At 38.4% G+C, this 18,281-nt stretch overlaps 1 long non-coding RNA gene across 1 annotated transcript in view; it reads left to right on the top strand.

The window, feature by feature from the left end:
- Positions 1-596: 596 nt before the first annotated feature.
- Positions 597-18,281, top strand: part of Gm31121 — a 97,513-nt gene continuing 79,828 nt past the window's right edge. The window contains exon 1 of the long non-coding RNA XR_376248.1: positions 597-734. This is a non-coding gene — a long non-coding RNA (predicted gene, 31121). The remainder of the gene's footprint in view (positions 735-18,281) is intronic.

The following is an 18,281-nucleotide window of genomic DNA, read 5'->3' as shown; positions in this document are numbered from 1 at the left end:
TTGTCCTATCAGTTGAGAATTGCTCTGTTTTGTTTTGTTTTGTTTTGTTTTTTCCATTCTCACCAGGAATTGGAAATCCTCACACTACAACAGGTGACCATGGAGACAGTCAACCCTGCCATTCAACATGGAAGAAAGGACTGCTCACTGGCTTCTCAGGCTGAGGTACGTTAAGTAGAAGTGTCTCTCCGTGTCTTCAACTCTCCAGGAGGAGCTTCAAAGTTACAGTGTTTTCCACTGCGTTCACTCAGTCCGTGTAGATGTCAAACACTAATTTGCAGATTTTATTCAGTCTGAGTATTAGATTGTTTTCATCCTTTCAGCCTGAGCATCCCTAGTCTTAAATCAGGTGTTGATCTTCTAACTAAACACATAGTGAATATTAATCTCTGAATTTTCATGCAGCACACCAATGAATGCATTGACTTGCCATTTCATTTAGAATTAATATTGAGAACAACTCTTTTCTCTCATACAATGCGTCCTGACCAGAGCCCCTCCCCCAAGCTCTCCACCTCCCCCAACCTACATCCCCTACTCCTGTATCCACTCCTCCTCCATCTCTCTTCAGAAAACAATGGGCTTCCAACAGACAACAGCCAAACAAACGAAACAAAACAAAACACAGTAAGACTAGGCAAAAGCTCTCACACAAGGCGGGACCAGGAAACCCAATAAGAGGAAAAGAGTCCCAAGAGCACAAAAAGGAGCCAGAGACAACCCTGTTCCCACAGGTAGGATTCCCACAAAAACACAATGCTAACAGCTGCAACATCTACTCAGAGGACCTGGTGCAGACCCAGGGAGGCTGTGTGCTTGCCACATAGGTCTCTGTGAGCCTATTTAGTTGATTCAGTGGGCCATGATCTTCTGGTATCCTCCATCCCTCTGACTCTTATAATCTTTCTTCTGCCTCTTCTTCAGGATTTCCAGATCTCTGGTTGGAGGGACTGGAGGGACCTCGAGTTTAGACTCTCTCTGCGTAATGTCTGGCTGTGGGTCTCTGTATCTGCTTCAGTCTGCTCCTAGGGGAAGCCTTTATGGTGATGACTAGCCAGGCATTGACCTAAAAGTGCAACAGAATATCGTTAGGAATAATATTTTATGATTATGACGGTGACAATGACGATGATGGTGATTAATAATCAGTGGTGTTTGGTTCTGCCCTCAGCCTCTGGTCTATCCACTCTCTGATTCCTGGACATCCAGGCAGAGTGCGGCATGGGCTTCCTTTCTTGATGTCGGTCTCAAGTTAAAGTAGACACTGGTCATTTCCAAAAGTTCTGAGCCACCATTGGCCCATCATATCTTCCCAGTTTGCCTTGAGGTGGATTTTAGGTCCTAGGGTTTGTACCTGGGTTTGGTATGCACGTTTCTATTTCTGTAGCTTGCAGGATATCTTCCTTCACTGAAGAGACTTGAATACAGGGGCAAAGGCTCCATGCAGGCATCGATCTCTCCAAGTTAGATGAGCTGTTGTGGTTCTCAGCAATGGGACCTCACCAGCAGTTTGCAGAAAGCAATCCTCTGTCAACAACATAGGCCTGTGCTGTTTGGGCATCCCCAAAGGACACCTTGGTAAATAACTCAATGAAATGCAACCCAGTTTTGCCACTAGGATCCTTGTGTGGCTATCATGAAAATGTTCACCCTCAGAGTCCAGGAAGTTGCCACTACCCCAGGTTTCCACACCACTCCAAACCAGCTTCCAATTCCAATAATTTCTCCGTGTACTCCACGGATCTGATCCTTCCCTCACCTGATCTCTCCCACTCCACTCCCATCCCCACTCTTCCCCTGTCCATCCCCAAATCTGGTCTATTTTTCCTTTCTCAGGGAGATCCATGCATCTCCCTTAGAACCACCCTCTTTATGTAACCTCTCAGTGTCTATGGCTTGTAGTTTGGTATCATTTACCTAATGTCTAATATCCATGTGTAAATTAATACATACTATATTTGTCATTCGGGGTCTGGGTTACCTCATTCAAGATAATTTTTTTCTAGTTCTATCTATTTGCCTGAAAATTTCATAATGTCATTTGTTTTTAACAACTGAGCTATACTCTGTTGTGTAAATATATTTCGTTTATCCATTCTTCTGTAGAGGGACATCTAGATTGTTTCCAGTGTCTGGCTATTAAGAATAAGGCCATAATGAATGTATTTGAGCAAGTGCCCATGTGGAAAAACTGGGCTGTTCTTTTGGGTATATGACCAAGATTAGCATAACTGAGTCTTGACGTAGATTGATTACCATTTTTTTCTGAGAAGCTGCCATATTGATTTCCATAGTGTCTGTACAAGTCTGCACTCTCACCAGTCACTGAGTTTTCTCCTTGCTCTGCACTCTTCCTGCATGAGCTGTCACTCCTGTCATTAATCTTAGCCATTCTGACAGGTGTACGATGAAATCTCAAAGTAGTTTTGATTGGCATTTCCCTGATGGTTAAACAGATTGACCAGTTAAGTGTTTCTTGGTTGAGAATTCTCTATTTAGATGTGTGACCCAGCTTTTAATTGGATGATATTTTTTAAAATATTTCATTTATTGAGAACTTTATGTAATTTGGAGATGATAAAAACCTTTTCCCATTCTGTAGGCTGCCGTTTTGCCTAATTGACAGCGTCCTTTTCCTCACAGAAGCCTTTCAGTTTCATAAGGTCCCATTTATTGTTGGTTTTAGTGCCTGGGCTACCAGTACTCTGTTCAGATGTGTCCAAGGTTACATCAGTTTCAGTGTATCAGGTTTTATGTTGAGTTTTTTGACCCACTTAGACTTGAGTTTTGTGCAGAGTGATAGATATGGATCTATTTCCACACCCAGATTAGCCAAGTTCATTTTTAAAAGATGTTTTCTCTTTTTCAGTGTGTATTTCTGGTTTCTTTGTCAAAAATCAGGTGTCCATAAGAATATGGATTTATAGATTTATGACTTCAATTCAATTCCATTGATCAGCACACCTGCTTTTATGCCAATACCATGTGGTTTTCATTACTATAGATCTTCAGTATGAACTGAAACCACAGGTGGTGATACCCTCTGGGCATTCTTTTCTTTCTTAGAATTGTTTTAGCTATGCTTGGCTTTTTGTTTTTCTATATGAAACTGAGTGTTGTTCTTTCAGGGTCTGTAAAGAATTCTGTTGAAATTTTGATGGGGATTGTTTTGAATCTATAGATTGCTCTTGGTATGACAGCCATTTTAATATGTTAATTTTACCAATCCATGAGCATGGGACATCTTTTGATCTTCTGATATCCTCTTCAGTTTCTTTTTTTAAAGATATGAAGTTTTTATGATACAAGACTTTACTTGCTTTTTAAGGTTACCCCCAAGAGTTTTGTATCATTTATGGATATTGTAAAGAATGTTGACTTCCTGCTTTTTTCTTAATCCATTCTTCATTTGTATAAAAGACAGCTACTAATTTTTTTTAAAGTTAATCTTATATTAAGATTTGCTACTTTGCTAAAGGTGTTCACTGGCTGTAGAAGTTCCCTGATAGGATATTTGAGTTTGCTTATGTATACTATCATATCAGCTGCAAATAATGATACTTTGGCTTCCTTCCCATCTGTATTCCCTTGGTGTTCTTTAGTTATTTGACTGCTCTGGCTAAGAGTTCAAGTATTATCTTGAATAGATATGGAGGAAGTAGGCAGTCTTGTCCTGCTTCTGATTTTAGTGGAATTGCTTTTAAGTTTCTCTCCATTTAATTTGATGTTGGCTACTGCTTTGCTGTATATATTGCATTTATTGCATCTAGGTATCCCTTGTATCTTTGATCTCTCCAATACGCTTAACATAAAGGGGTTTTGGATTCTGTCCCAGGCCTTTTTGGCATCTAATGAGGTGACCATGTCAGTTTTTTCCCTTTGTTGATATGGTGGATTACAGTGATTGGGTTTTGTATGTTGAACAATCCATCCATCCATCCCTGGGATGAAATCTACTTCATCATGGAAAATCTTTTTATGGGCTTTTTATTTTATTTTATTTTATTTTATTTTAATGTGCTTTCGAGTTCCGTTTGCAAGTGTTTTATTGAGTATTTTTGCATCTATGTTTGTAAAGGAAATGGGTCTGTTATTTTCTTTCTTTGTTTAATCCTTCTGAGATTTGGGTGCCAGGGTAATTGTGGCCTCATCAAATGAATGGGGCAATGTTCCTTCTATTTCTAGTTTGTAAAATAATTTGAGATTTATGTGTGTTAACTCATCTTTGAAAATCTGTTAGAATTCTGTGCTAAAACCATCTGACCCTAGGCTTCTTGTTTTTGGTTGGGAGACTTCTAAAGACTGTTTCTATTTTACTAGGGGGTATAGGTCTATTTAAATGGTTTCTTATCTTGATTTCACTTTAGAAAATAGTACCTATAGGGAATATTTTATTTTAAATTTAATAGCGTACAGGTTTTTTGAAGTATGTCTTTATCATTTTCTGGATTTTCTTAGTGCCTATTGTTAAATCCCCTTTTCACTTCTGATTTTGTTTATTTGCATGTTCTCTGCCTTTTAGTTAGTTTGAATAAGGGCTATTCTATCATGTTGATCTTCTCAAAGAACCAAATCTTTGGTTCATTGGTTCTTTGCACTATTCTCTTTGTGTCTAGCGTATTGATTTTAGCCCTCAGTTTGATTTTTTCTCATCAGCTACTCCTCTTGGTTGTATTTGCTTCTTTTTGTTCTAGAGCTTTCAGGTGTGCTCTTAAGTAGCTACTATGAGATCACACCACTGGTTTGTAGAGAGTATGTGGTACTCAGTGCTCTGAGCTTGCCTCTTTGTATCTCTCTCACTGTTTCCCATAGTTTGGTTATTCAGTGTATTCATTTTCATTGAATTTTAGAAAGTCTTTCATTTATTTCTTTCTGTCTTGTCCCATTTTTCATTCAGTTAGAGAGCTGTTCAATTTCCATTTATTTACAAGCTTTCTGTAGTATCTGTTGTTGATATCCAGCTTAAATCTGTGATAGTCTAATGCAGTGAGTTATTTCAATTTTCTTGTATCTATTCAGAGTTGCTTTATGTCCAAGTATATGGTCAATTATGGAGACAATTCTATGAGCTTCTAAGAAAAAGGAATATGCATTTCTGTTTTGGTGAATTGTTCTGTAAAAATGTATTAGGTCTATATTGGTTTATAACATTTGTTAGCTACAGTATTTCTCTGTTTAATTGTCTGTATGACCTGTCTTCTAGTGAGCACGATTTCTATTACTATCAGTGTGTGAGAAGCAGTATGTTATTTAAACTAGAATAATGTATTTTACAAAACTGGGTGCAGTTGTTTTGGGGGCACAGATGTTAAGTATTGAAATGTCATCTTGTTGGAAAATTTTTTAATGAGTGTGTAGTGTCTTTCTCCATGTCTTTTTATGAGCTTTGGTTTGAAGTTTATTTTGGTGGATATTAAAATCATTACACCAGCTTGCATCTTAGGTCCATTTTCTTATATTTTTTCCAAATTTTTACCCTGAGGCAATGGCTATCCATGTTGTTAAAGTGTATTTCTTGTATTCAGCAGAAAGATATGTCTTAGCACCCACTCTGCTATCCTGAATCTTTTTTATTAGGGATTTAAAGCCATTAAGAGATATTAATGACCAGTGATTGTTAATTCCTGTTGTTGTTTTCTATTTTATGGTGGTGATGGTGATGGTGGTGTGTGTGTGTGTTCATTTGGTTGTGATTGTGTCAGATTATTTATTGTTGTGTTTTTTATGGGTGTAGTTGACCAATATGGGTGGACTTTTCCTTCTGGCATCTTGTTCAGAGGTGGAATTGTTGATATACTCTTTAAACTTGAATTTATTATGGAATAACATATTTTCTCCATTTAAAGTGATTGAAAGTTGTCCTGGTTACAGTAATCTAGGCTGGCATCTGTGGTCTTTGAGAGTCTGTAGCACTTCTGTCCAGGACTTTCTGGCTTTTAAAGGTTCCATTGGGAAGTCAGGTGCAATTCTAATAAGTCTCCCTTTATATGTTCCTTGGCCTTTTTCCCTTGTATCATTAAATATTCTTTCTTTATTCTGTATATTTTGTGTACAGAATATTATGTGGCAAGGGGACTTTCTTCTCTGGTCCAACCTATTTACTGTTCTGTAAGCATCTTGAACTTTATAGGCATCTCCTTTAGGTTAGGAAATTTTTCCTCTATAATTTTGTTGAAAATATTTTCTGGGCCACCCCTACCATCTTCCTTCTGAGCCCAGCAGAGGCCACTAAGGGCTCCAGAGTGCTCTCCACACCTCAGGACCTCAGGATCATGGGTGAGAGGAACACAACATCAGATCCAAAGAATTGTGGAGGGTCTTGTGCCAGCAGGAATAGGGACAACCGAACCCTGCCTGACCATTGGATGGGATCCATTCAGTGGGGGCCAGCCCTGCCATCTTCTGGAGAACCCGGTCAAGGGCGTTCTAGGGCACCAGAGGACTCTCCACACTACAGGACCCCTAACACACCCAGGATCTCCTGATCACCTGAGAGCATGTGGGCAATAGAAGCAACAGAGGTTCTTGGTCAGGGTCCCATCAGGCCTTTCATCCTCAGCCAGGAGGCAGAGCTGAGACTCAGACTCCTGTGCACATTCCTTGCCAGAGGAGAGTTGGCCTACAGGGAGAGTTCTGACCCCAGAACTCGGGAGGTATATCAGAGCTCCAGACTGCTGGACACCTGCCCTGAAAGAGGAGAGCTTACCTGCAGAGAGTGCTCTGACCACTGGAACTCAGGTGAGAGTTGGACTCCCAGAAGTGCTGACAGAGGCTAAAACAATCAGAGGAGGATCAAGCTACAACTAGAGACAGCTTGAACATTAACACCAGAGATTTCCGGATGGCAAGAGGCAAACATAAGAATCTTACTAACAGCAAGGAAGAACAATGGGTATCATCAGAACCCACTATGCCCACCACAATGAGTCCTGAATACCCCAACACACCTGAAAAGCAAGACACGGATTTTAAATCATATCTCATGATGGTGGTAGAAGATTTTAAGATGGGCATTAATAACTCACTTAAAGAAATACAGGAGAACACTTCTAAACAGGCAGAAGCCCTTAAAGAGGAAGCACAAAAATCCCTCAAGGAATTACAGGAGAATACTGCTAAACAAGTAGAAGCCCTTTAAGAGGAAACACAAAAATCCCTTAAAGAATTACAGGAAAACACAACCAAACAGGCGATGGAATTGAACAAAACTATCCAAGATCTAAAAATGGAAGTAGAAACAATGAAGAAAACCCAAAGGGAGACAACTCTGGAGACAGAAACCCTAGGAAAGAAATCAAGAATCATAGATGTGAGCATCAGCAAAAGAATACAGGAGATGGAAGAGAGAATCTCAAGTGCAGAAGATTCCATTGGGAACATGGACACAACAACAAAGAAAATGCAAAATGTGAAAAGATCTTAACTCAAAACATCCAGGAAATCCAGGACACAATGAGAAGACCAAACCTACGGATAATAGGAGTAGATGAGAATGAAGATTTTCAACTTAAAGGGCCAGCAAATATCTTCAACAAAAATGAGAGATGAAAATTTCCCATACCTAAAGAAAGAGATACGCATGAACATACAAGAAGCGTAGAGAACTCCAAATAGACTGGACCAGAAAAGAAATTCCTACCGACACATAAGAATCAGAACAACAAATGCACTAAATAAAGATAGAATATTAAAAGCAGTAAGGGAAAAGGGTCAAGTAACATATAAAAGCAGGGCTATTAGAATTACTCCAGACTACTCACCAGAGACTATGAAAGCCAAAAGATCCTGGACAGATGTGATACAGATGCTAAGAGAACACAAATGCCAGCCCAGGCTACTATACCCAGCAAAACTCTCAATTAACATAGGTGGAGAAACCAAAATATCCCATGACAAAACTAAATTCACACAATATTTTTCCACGAATCCAACCCTTTGAAGGATAATAAAGGGGAAACACCAACACAAAGATGGAAATTATACCCTAGAAAAGGCAAGAAAGTAATCCTTTAACAAACCTAAAAGAAGACAGCCACAAGAACAGAATCCCAACTTAATAACAAAAATGACAGGAAGCAACAATTACTTTTCTTTGATTACTCTTAACATCAATGGACTCAATTCCCGAAATAAAAAGACATAGACTAAGACACTGGCTATACAAACAGGACCCAACATTTTGCTGCTTACAGGAAACCCACCTCAGGGATAAAGACAGACACTACCTCAGAGTGAAAGACTGGAAAACAATTTTCCAAGCAAATGGTCCAAAGAAACAAGCTGGAGTAGCCATTCTAATATCGAATAAAATTGACTTCCAACCCAAAGTTATCAAAAAAGACAAGAAGAGGCACTTCATAGTCGTCAATGGTAAAATCTACCAAGCTGAACTCTCAATTCTGAATATTTATGCTCCAAATGCAAGGGCAGCCACATTCATTGAAGAAACTTTAGTAAAGCTCAAAGCACACATTGCATCTCACACAATAATAGTGGGAGACTTCAACACCCCACTCTCACCAATGGACAGATCCTGGAAACAGAAACTAAACAGAGATACATGGACAATAACAGAAGTTAAGAAACAAATGGATTTAACAGATATCTACAAAACATTTTATTCTAAAACAAAAGGATATACATTCTTCTCAGCACCTTTTGGTACCTCCTCCAAAATTGACCATATAATGGGTCACAAAACAGGCCTCAACATATACAAAAATATTGAAATTAACCCATGCATCCTATCAGATCACCAGGGACTAAGGCTGACCTTCAATAACAGCATAAATAATAGAAAGCCAACATTCATGTGGAAACTGAACAACACTCTACTCAATGATACCTTGGTCAAGGAAAAAATAAAAAAAAAGTTAAAGACATTTTAGAGTTTAATGAAAATGAAGCCACAACATACCCAAACTTATGGGACACAATGAAAGCAGTCCTAAGAGGAAAACTCATAGCCCTGAGTGCCTCCAAAAAGAAACTAGAGAGAGCATACACTAGCAGTCTAACAGCATACCTAGAAGCTCTAGAATGAAAGGAAGCAAATTCACCCAAGAGGAGTATATGGCAGGAAATAATCAAACTTAGAGCTGAAATCAACCAAGTGGAAACAAAAAGAAATATTCAAAGAATCAACCAAACCAGGAGCTGGTTCTTTTAGAAAATCAACAGGATGAATAAACCCTTAGCCAGACTAACTTGAGGGCACAGGGACAGTATCCTAATTAACAAAATAAGAAATGAAAAAGTAGACATAACAACAGATCCTGAGGAAATCCAAAACATCATCAAATCCTACTACAAAAGGCTTTACTCAACAAAACTGGAAAACCTGGATGAAATGGACAACTTCCTAGACAAATACCAGGTTCCAAAGTTAAATCAGGATCAGATTAACGATCTTGATGCTCCCATTTCCCCTAAAAAAATAGAAGCAGTCATTAATAGTCTCCCAACCATAAAAAGCCCAGGACCAGACGGGTTTAGTGAACAGTTCTATCAGACCTTCAAAGAAGACCTAATTCCAACTCTCCTCAAACTATTCCACAAAAGAGAAACATAAGGTACTCTACCCAATTCATTCTATGAAGCCACAATTACTCTGATACCTAAACCACACAAAGATCCAACAAAGAAAGAGAACTTCAGACCAATTCACCTTATGAATATCGATGCAAAAATACTCAATAAAATTCTTGCCAACTGAATCCAAGAACACATCAAAATGATCATCCAACATGATCAAGTAGGCTTCATCTCAGGGATGCAGGATTTCTGTTTAATATACAGAAATCCGTCAATGTAATCCTCTATATAAACAAACTCAACGACAAAAATCACATGATCATCTCCTTAAATGCTGAGAAAGCATTTGACAAAACCCAACAATCCTTCATGATAAAAGACATGGAAAGATCAGGAATTCAAGGCCCATACCTAAACATAATAAAAGCAATCTACAGCAAACCAGTAGCCAACATCAAAGTTAATAAAGAGAAGCTGGAAGCAATCCCACTAAAATCAGGGACTAGACAAGGCTGCCCACTTCCTCACTACCTATTCAATATAGTACTTGAAGTCCTAGCCAGAGCAATTAGACAACAAAAGAAGATCAAGGGGATATAAATAGGAAAGGAAGAAGTTAAAATATCACTGTTTGCAGATGATATGATAGTATAATTGTGACCCTAAAAATTCCACCAGAGAACTCCTAAACCTGATAAACAGCTTCAGCGCAGTAGCTGGATATAAAATTAACTCAAAGAAATCAGTGGCCTTTCTCTACACAAAGGATAAACAGGATAAGAAAGAAATTAGGGAAACAACACCCTTCACAATAGTTACAAATAATATAAAATACCTTGGTATGACTCTAACTAATTAAGTGAAAGATCTGTATGACAAGAACTTCAAGTCTCTGAAGAAAGAAATTAAAGAATATCTCAGAAGATGGAAAGATCTCCCATGCTCATCAATTGGCAGGATTAATATAGTAGAAATGGCTATCCTGCCGATAGCAACCTAGAGATTCAACGCAATCCCCATCAAAATTTCAACCCAATTCTTAACTGAGTTAGAAAGGGCAATTTGCAAATTCATCTGGAATAACAAAAAACCTAGGATAGCAAAAACTCTTCTCAAGGATAAAAGAACCTCTGGTGGAATCACCATCCCTGACCTAAAGCTGTACTACAGAGCAATTGTGATAAAAACTGCATGGTACTGGTATAGCGACAGACAAGTAGACCAATGGAATAGAATTGAAGACCCAGAAATGAACCCACACACTTATGGTCACTTGATCTTTGACAAGGGGGCTAAAACCATCCAATGGGAAAAAAGACAGCATTTTCAATAAATGGTGCTGGCACAAGTGGCAATTATCATGTAGAAGAATGCGAATTGATCCATTTTTATCTCCTTGTACAAAGCTCAAGTCTAAGTGGATCAAAGAACTCCATATAAAACCAGAGACACTGAAATTTATAGTGGAGAAAATGGGGAACGCCCTCAAAGATATGGACACAGGGGAAAATTCCTAAACAGAACAGCAATGGCCTGTGCTGTAAGATCAAGAATCGACAAATGGGACCTCATAAAATTGCAAAGCTTCTGTAGGGCAAAAGATACTATCATTAAGACAAAAAGGCCACCAAAAGATTGGGAAAGAATTTTTACCAATCCTAAATCTGATAGGAGACTAATATCCAATATATACAAAGAGCTCAAGAAGCTGAACTCCAGAAATTCAAATAACCCCATTAAAAAATGGGGCTTAGAGATAAATAAAGAATTCTCAACTGAGGAATACTGAAGGGCTGAGAAGCACTTGAAAAAATGTTCAACATCCTTAATCATCAGGGAAATGCAAATCAAAACAACCCTGAGATTGTACCTCACACCAGTCAGAACGGGTAGGATCAAAAATTCAGGTGACAGCAGATGCTGATGAGGATGTGGAGAAAGAAGAACACTCCTCCATTGCTGGTGGTATTGCAAGCTGGTACAACCACTCTGGAAATCATTCTGGCGGTTCCTCAGAAAACTGGCCATAGTACTACTGGTAGATCCAGCAATACCTCTCCTGGGCATATACCCAGAAGATGTTCCAACTGGAAATAAGGACACAGCTCCACTATGTTCATAGCAGCCCTATTTATAATACCTAGAAGCTCGAAAGAACCCAGATGTCCCTCAACAGAGGAATGGATACAGAAAATGTGGTACATTTACACAATGGAGTACTACTCAACTGTTAAAAACAATGAATTTATGAAATTCTGGGCATTTGAATGTATCTGGAGGATATCATCCTGAGTGAAGTAACCCAATCACAAAAGAAGTCACTTGATATGCACTCACTGACAAGTGGATATTAGCCCAGAAATCTAGAATACCCAAGATAAAACTTCCAAAACACAAGAAAATCAAGAAGGAAGATCAATGTGTTGATACTTCGTTCCTCCCTAGAATAGGGAATAAAATATCCATGGAAGGAGTTGTAGAGAAAACGTTTGGAGCTAAGATGAAAGGATGGACCATCCAGAGACTTTTCCACCCGGGGGTCCATCTCATAATCAGCCACTAAATGCAGACACTATTGCATATGCCAGAAAGATTTTGTCTAAGGGACCCTGATATGGCTGTCTCCTGTGAGGCTTTGCCTGTTCCTGGCAAATACAGAAGTGAATGCTCACAGTCATCTATAGGATGGAACACAGGGCCCCCAATATAGGAGCTAGAGAAAGTACCCAAGAACTGAAGGGGTCTGTAACCTTATAGGTAGAACAACAATATGAACTAGTCAGTACCCCCAGAGCTCCTGTCTCTAGCTGCATATGTAGCAGAAGATGGCCTAGTCGGCCATCATTGGGAAGAGAGGCCCCTTGGTCTAGCAAACTTTATATTTCGCAGTACAGTGGAACGCCAGGACCAAGAAGTGGGAGTGAGTGGGTAGGGGAACAGGGCAGGGTGAGGGTATAGGGGACTTTTGGGATAGCATTTGAAATGTAAATGAAGAAAATATCTAGTAACAAAAATATGGGAAAAAAGAAAGAATGAAAAAAAAAGAAAATATCTTCTGGGCCTTTTGGTCTGTGACTTAAAATATATTTTTACATAAATATATATATATAAATAATTTAGTATACTTATAAATTTATTATATTTATAAATTGAAAGAATATATATCTTGCCAAAGAACTAAGATTCAACATATTGACTTTCAAAAACCTAATTTGCTCTTCTTGGAGTTCCCTGATAATTCCTGTGAGCTTGGGTCTCACAGGCAGAGCGAGAGTGGACGGGAGCAGGACTGATACAGATAAGCCATGTGTTGCCTCAATGCTTCTTTCCCTATGGGAAAAAAGTAAAGAAAAATAATGTTGCCTTAGCGTTTTATTTCCTGATTCAGTGATATAAGATCCTAAATGTCAGGTTTCTGTTTGTTAAGGGGGAAATTTAAGCACATGTGGCTCAACCTGGGACCTTCTGACATCCACTCCTGGAATTCTAGCCTCCCTCTTTCTGACATTCATGTGTGTTTTGATCTCAGTTCCACAGTGAAATATATTCTGTTCTCATCTGTGCACTCCTCATTGTTCCTTGGTTGGTGTAGGCTAATACACTGATATATAATGACATTTTTATACTGTCTAAGTTCTTGTATGGTTCAATATAGCTTTCTGACACATACACATTTGCAAGCAGCTTGACATGTTAGAAATCATTGGTCCACAGTTTCTTTCCTAGAGTGTCCTGGAGTTTTTACTGTTATTTCTACACCATCAAGTTCCCTTTATAGACAGATGAGCCAACTGGACTTTTTACACTAGAAAGTGATTTGGGGAATATTTGTACCTCATATATCTGACCACAGATTAATGTCTCTGTGATATAAAGAATTCCTATAACTCAACAACAAAATAAAAGCCCTGATTAAAAGTGGGCAAGGAAATCAGTGAAATGACAGTTAAACTTTGCTGTCAACCTGCTGGATGTGGAATCACCCTGCTGAATGAAGAGGTCTCTGTGTAAGAATAAGTGTGAGGGATGCTCCCCAGGGAAGTCTGAGGAAAAAGGATCTACAAGGAAGGTGGGTGGTAGCATCTTATGAGCTAGGGATCACAAGGGAATCAAATTGCTACTGGCACTTTGTACCCTGGCTATCTGCTCTGAGCTGTCCTGTCTCACACTTTCATATGATAAAGAGGCATGACTCTCTGAAACTGAATCAAATGAAATCCTTCCTCTCTCTAGCTGTACAGGCACATTCGAAGTTATCAGAAAAAGAAACATCAAAGTCATAGTGAGGTGAATTTCCAAACATTAGATTAGTGGCCATAAACAAAGAATATTCAAAATCACAACATGTATTGACAAGGATAAACAAAAGTAGAAATTGTGTTGATAGTAAAATAATTAAATTTTGTAGAAAACAATAATTCAAAAATCTTGTTGAATTACGATATAATACACATATCCTTCTGAATATGTAACCAGGACTTTTTAAATGCTCAATAGATGCTATTTATGTGTGTCCCTAGCATACCAAAGAGGTAATCAATTTTAGTATCTGTCAAGGACATAAAGAAACAGACTACACATACAGTGGGATATTTGCCTTTAAAAGGAGGAAAAATATTGACTTATACTACAACATGGATGAATCTTGAGGACATGATACTGAATGAATTAACCAGTCAAAACAACATAAATGTTACATGATCCCATTTATATGAGCTCCCTAAAGTAGCTAGAAGCACAGAGCAGACCCAGAAATCTTAGTTGCTAACATCTTAGGCACCAGCATCTCTGATCTGAACCTTTTATGGCGTACTTGTCAATTCCATCCGAATATATCAAAGACAAAACTCCCAAATCAAAACAAAACCAGAGAGAGAATTCTTGCAGTTACTCCTTCATTGAATGACTCCATCATCCCCACATTAAATCAGCCAAAAATTCATCAAGAGTTCTTCATAGCTCATTCACCTTATAAAATACATTGCCAAGATGTTTTTATTTCACCTGAATGCTTCTCAAGTCTATTTTCTCTTTATAACCATGGTAACTACATAGCCATAGCAACTACTCTAGTACAAATTCGTCACCTCTAGCCTTAGCTACAATAGCCCCCTAACTGCTTCACTCCTTATGCACCCATCTTTGTTGCTATGAACCTAATTTCTATAGCATGATGAATTTTTTTTCTGTATAAGTGTGATTGTGTCACTCCCATATTTAAACCTTTTCAGTGCTGTTTCCTTGACCTTGAAGTAAATTCTGAAACACTCTGAGGCACAACTTATCCATCTCGTGATCTTATCTAAGTTCCTCTTGGAAGGGGATCCCTTCATTCTCTGCATTCAGGTAATGCTAGTTTGTTCTGGTGTGGTATATCTTGCTCCTGAGGTTGGAAGGGCGTTCTGAGATGTTCTCTGTACTGCATGCCTTCCTCTGCTCCTTCAGCTCACTTGGTGCCCATTTTCATACTCAGAATCAATCATTATTTTGTGACATAAAATTTGTCAACCTTACTAACCTGGTCAGACTCAACTGTACTAGTTGATTGATCCACAGAACTCAACTACAAAGATTACAGTTGTAATTTTATGATTAAAAACAGAACAAAACAAAACAAAAAAACACGAACTGATGCCTGCTCCAACCACCTGAATTAATTGTATTTCTGAGGAAAGGCCATTGTTTAACGTGGTGGCTGGTATATAAAAAACATAACATAAGTTGGCCTCTTTAAAACCTCAAATGTCCTGGAGAGATGGCTCAGGAGACAAATTGCTTGCCACACATGAAAGAGAACTTGAATTCGGATTCTCAGAACCCACATTATAAATCCAGGCATGGAGCACACAGGTCCAAAGAGCCCCCAAAACTAACCTGGTCAAGTGAGAAATCCTGTCAATCCAACCAAGCAAACAACAAAACAAAACAAAACAAAACAAAACAAAACAAAACAAAACAAAACAAAAACAACAAAAACAGAAGTAAAGAGTGATGGAGAAGAGACACCTCATGAGCTCTTTGGCCTTCCACATGTGCACATGTGTCCACAGGCAGATTTGAATATGTTATACACTCAGACCCTCCCCCCAACAAAGAGTAAACATTTATCTCTTATCATTCTGAAAGCTGAGGAGTGCAAATTCAAAGTGCATGGAGATTCTACATGTGATATGTTTCCTTTCTACAGAAAGCTCATTCTTATAAGTCTTTACATGATTGACATAGCAGGATACCTATCAAGTATCTATCATAAGGACATTACCAGCACCCATGAAGGCTCTGTCTTCCATCATGGGCTAATGATGTCCTCAAAGCCAGTTTTCTAATGCTGTCACCCTTAGTGTTAGGATAGCAATATATGAGTTTTGAAAACATAAAAATTCAGACCATAGCAGACCATCTATCTGTTTTCCAAAAAGTGTACATTATAAACATGAAGGATATGGTGTGGCCTAGAGCATTGTAAACCAACATGGAACTAAACTGTATAGAATGTCTACACACAGGACTGAAGAACTCATACATAATTCATAAGACCATAATATCCCAGGCTGGTCAAGGAACTGCATACCATGAACAGCTCTTCATAAAGATTTGAAGATTGGTTGGAAGAAAAACTATCTGGTTAGAAGTTAGTCTTCAATGTTTCTGAAAAAAATTATTAAATTGTGTGTGAGTGTATGTGTGTGTGTGTGTGTGTGTGTGCGCGCGCGCGTGCGCGCATGCATGTGTGTGATATAGTGTACATATGTAGGTCAAAGGACAACTTCCAAGAGTCTGCTATCTCCTTCACCATGTAAGTTTGGGGGAATTGAGCTTAGGTTGACAAACTGATAGACTCTTTCCTGATGAGCAATCTCACAATCCCAAGTCTTACAAGTGTTTATACATATCCACAAATAATAAAAAAAAAAAAAAAAACCACCAAGAACAATAGTGCAAAGCCATTTTAAAAAATATCCATTCAATGCAGAAATGCATGAGTTTGGAGCCAAAGAGGGAAGAACTGAACTTTCTTTGGACATTGTACTTTTTGATGTTTTACTACAATGAATAAAGTGAAAAGAGTCTATTAGATGCAGACAAATAGGAATTTAATAATATGGAAGGAAATGTAAGTTTGTTTGGAATATGTAAGATGAATGAAAACCATGGAAATAACACTGATAAATGACTATTGATCTGATATATATCAATTTCAGAGCCTGTCTTGAGGGCCCCAGAATGTCCTGGATTTTTTCTATTCTTCTTTCTGAGATCCTTTTAAACTTCTATGTACATGTCCATGCTTGAATCTACATTAAGGTATTTCCTAAATCTTCTCACACTGAAACTATTACGCACGTGCTTTGATCCAGGTTCTGCTTCTTATGCTCAGGAGTTGTTTGGGCCGCGATCCGCACTGCTTTGACCCTTCATGCATAAAGAACAGCTAACAGAATTCTTGCCTGAAGGAACATTAGGAAATTAAATTAAAACAAAAAATATTTTAAACTGTTAGAAAATATTAAAAATATTGCAAGCAACATATGTTTCTTGGTTAATTTTGTACAATTAGAAAAATAGATAGAAAGTGAGTTTGGTGGCTTGAGTAGGAGCGGCCCCAGCAGGCCGTTTGAGTTTTTGGTCTCCAGGTGGTGGAACTACTCAGGAAGGGTTAGGAGAATTTGTGAGAGGAGATGAGTCAGTGGAGGTAGGCTTTTGGGCTTCAAAAGAATTGTACCATCCTCCCCAACCCACAGTCTCCTACTTGTAGATCAAGATGTGAGTGTTCAATTATTCCTTTGCTCTGCCATTACAGATTCTAACTCTGCCCTCCAAAACCACAAGCCAAATTAAATCTGTTTTGCTTTTTTTTAAGATGTAACCTTGGCCATGGTGTTTCATCACAACAGTAGAAGAGTAAATAAGACAGTTTGCCAGCATATGTTGAATAGGAAATATGATGTTCTCAGAACTCTGCGAACAATAAAATCAACCCCTTTGTCACTGGAAATCTTTACCTTCTCAGCAAGCTAATACCTGGGCTGGCAAGATGGCTTAGAGGGTAAAGGTGCTTATTGCATCCTGATGACCTGAAGCTGATTTCCAGAAAGAAAAAGAAAAAAGAAAAAAGAAAAAGAAAAAGAAAAAGAAAAAGAAAAAGAAAAAGAAAAAGAAAAAGAAAAAACTAAAACCCTCTCTAAGTGTTCAACCATTAAATTCCAGAAAAATGTAGATCAAGCCATATTTCTGGAAAGACGAAAGAAAAAGTCAGTAAAAATAAAATCAGAACTCAAATAAAATGGGAAAATGGGAGGGAGAGAAAGGCGCTCAATTAACTAAAACCTGACTCCCAGAAGCTCTGCGAATATTACCAAACTGATTTGATGTAAACAAGGAACACTGGAGATGGGAAGAAACAGAAACACACACACACACACACACACACACACACACACACACATACACACATGTGCATACACACACACAGACACACACACACACACACACACACACATACAAGATGTTCTACCTAAAATCTTACTAAAAGCAAAACTAAGAGTAAACTGTTCAATTTTGTAGATCTAAATTTTCAAGTAAATAAGCAACAAAGACTGATGTAAATCAGAAAATATTAAGGACAAGCTTGCCCTTGTGGTCATTGATCTTGTTGACAGGATTTGACTGAGACCACCTAGGAGATAAGGAAACCTGTACTGAGTAACAAGTAGATCCTCGGAGACAGAGCATGACGTCCCTGAGCT

Source organism: Mus musculus, chromosome 3, assembly GCF_000001635.26.
Source record: "Mus musculus strain C57BL/6J chromosome 3, GRCm38.p6 C57BL/6J".
NCBI classification, from domain to species: Eukaryota; Metazoa; Chordata; class Mammalia; order Rodentia; family Muridae; genus Mus; species Mus musculus.
Note: the sequence above shows the minus strand (reverse complement) of the source record. Positions and strands in the feature narration are given on the sequence as shown.